We start from the raw sequence: 3077 nt of genomic DNA on the forward strand, positions 1-3077 counted from the left end.
CAATCCTGATATTGACTATACGAAGTATTCAATACCAGTAGATTTCCAGAATAGTATATTTAAAAAAAAAGAAAAAAATTTACGCCAAGTATATGTGTAAAAAGTATCGTACATTGCATTTTTCCTAAACCAAAAATATTATTTTAATAAATAAAAGTTGTCCAAAAACAAATATGAGATCATACAAATTGCCGAGTATTTAATTAGACATAGAGACAAAAATATTTTTTTAGTAAACTGTTTAAACCATCCAAAAGTAGAGACCACGAAGTAAGAGTAGAGGAGACTCAACTTGATAGCGCGCGAGCTAAAAAGTAGGACCGATTTGTGCGTCGAATTGAGAGGGAGTCCGCTGAAAAGAATAACCTGCTAAGTTGAACGCCATTTGCAATATTAATCTTATCTCACTTTATCTATTGCTGGTGTCTCTGATTTTATATCTTCGTGTGTGTGAATACATACAAATATAATAGTGAATACATACGAGATTGTAGAGATGTCATGTTGGATCATGTTGGATTCATGAGTGTACGAACGTGGGAGAAAAGGAAGAAAAAAAGATGCTTCGGAAGAGAAGTGGCCTTTTTAAACCTCGCACAGTAAATACAGTAGTATTTTTTTTAATTGTAGAGATACGTACTGTCAATGTTTGTAATGCCGTTATATTTTGTTTCCTTTCGCAGTGTATCCACGAATCCAACATGACATTACTGCAATCTCGTTAAATGTATTCACACGCACGAAGATATAAAACACCGAGTGTTAGATTAGGAACGGGAAAAGGTGAATCACGTTAACTCACGACGAACTCGAGTAAAATATACAAGCAACTTTATTACTGAACTGTTATAGCCGACGCCATTATAACGAGAGCCTCCCTTCACTTCCGACCTGACCCCTACAACCGAGTCAATCTTGAAACTCTACATCCGCGCTCACTTAAGGCGCCAAACGATAAAATAAAATAATCGCAAATCCAACACCAAGAGACACCAGACAAAAATTCATATAAAGCGTATAATAAACCGACAAACAATAGGTAAAGTGAAATAAGGTTAATATTACAAATGGCGTCCAACTTAGTAAGTTAATCTTTTCAGCAAACTCCCTCTCAGTTCGGTGCATGAAACTGGCACACTTTTTTTAGCGGAGTTGAGTCTCCTCCCCTGTTACTTCGTGGTAGAGACCCTAAAAATAAAGACTCGCCAACTCGTCACGTGACTATAAGTGGATTTTGATTGGCTGGCGTTTTTTCGCTCCATAATTGAGCTCCACGGTACAGAGCCAAATGCTACCATAATCTATTTTTGATTGATAAGGCTATTTATTTTCAAACGTCTATTGTTGGTAATTTAGTAATAAATTTATCAGATCTATGTAAAATTATGAGAAAAAGCAATATGTTATCATGAATAAGCTGTCTTTGAATTAATAAATGTTGATGCTTTATAGTTAAATAAGTAGTACGAAAATTAGAAATGTCTGTTTTATTATAATAATATAATTCTTATTGTAGATTTAGATTTTATATTTTTCAAAATGTCACATGTTTGTTGCGCACCGAGGTGCTACAACAAATCCAGTGAAGAATACTTATTAGTTCGATTCTCCAAGGAAAACCATTGTCGAAAAGCATGGGAAGATGCTGTTTTGGGCGAGAATGCCAAATGTTCTTTAAAGAATCTTAGATTGTGCGAAGTGAGTGTTCATCGTGGAATTGCTATGCAGAATCCAAATAAAAATATAGTTAAAAAGTGCTTCTCCATTTAGTTTTCTCCATTTTAGGTACACTTTGAGCCATTGGATTTATTAGTAGTGGGTAGCCGGAAAGAAGTAAAAAAAGAAGCAATACTATCACGTTTTTGTCATTATAGTTTAAAAATTCTTATAAGTTATATGTAAAAAAGTGGATTAAGGAAGAGAAAACTCATGTGCACAATGTTAAAGCAAAACTGGAACCTTTAGAAGGTTCAGATCATTGTTCTTACAGCAAAAGTCTTTCAGAAAATTGTCTTCCTTTAAAACAAATTTTTCCAACTATTTTAGAACATTCATATATAGCCAGATTCTGAAATTAAAATTTAAAAAACAGAAATATATTTATAATAATGAAATTTCTGGTGAGGATTGTAATAGCAAAAGTATGCATACTTATATGCAAAATGTAAAGATTACAGTTAAAAAAAACTATCCAAGAAGCAAGTGCGTGCCATAAATCATTAATTCAATTTCCCATTTACTACACTTCCGTTATCAATAAATGAAATAAAAAACAATGTATAGAGAAAAATTGATGCATTATGTCAAATTCTAAAAACTATCTTTAGATGATGGACTTTATTAAAAGAACTGTACGCAAACTGACAAAGAAGAACAAAGTTTTAAAGAAAGTTATAAATGTTATGGAATTAATTTTACAAAATAAGTTTATCTGTCAAATTTAAATCATATTTTTTGTAATATTAAAATATGAAATTTTTAATTGTATATTCTATATTAATGTAATTGTATATTCTATATCTTAATGTAACTGTATACTACTGTTACGTCCAATCCCCGGGAAATGATTTTTCTTTAAAGAAAGGAAAAATCAAAGAGAGTCCCGTTTAGAAACGAGGCTGGATTCGAGAGAAAGAGGGGGATACGGCAGAACGTAATCAGATAGCCTGTCTCGCAAATAGGCGCGGTGGCATATGTGCGAGTCAAAGGCGCTTTAACTGGGCTTGATAGACGAGTCAACGTCCTGAAGGAACGATGTTACTCGATCTCAAGCCAGCGCGATCGTTGGTCCTGTTTTGGTCAAGGAAATTAATCCTTTTGACTCAGGATCGGACGAGTACGATTTTCTGCAGGGAAGGGGGAAGTGAACGAGGGTGAGGTCGTTTAATGAATTATAGAGGTTAAGCATTTAATTGCTATAATTAAATTTATTGCTAGACGTGGTTACAGTTTTCGCGTAGTAATTGGAAATTAGAGTTAATATCATTAACATTTTTATTATTACAAATAAGATTACAAATAATGAGTTTCAAAAATTTTAGATTACAATTGTAGATTACAATTAATTTTGTGAAAGA

This window comes from Wasmannia auropunctata, unplaced genomic scaffold (assembly GCF_000956235.1).
Source record: "Wasmannia auropunctata unplaced genomic scaffold, wasmannia.A_1.0 LD336035.1, whole genome shotgun sequence".
NCBI lineage: Eukaryota > Metazoa > Arthropoda > Insecta > Hymenoptera > Formicidae > Wasmannia > Wasmannia auropunctata.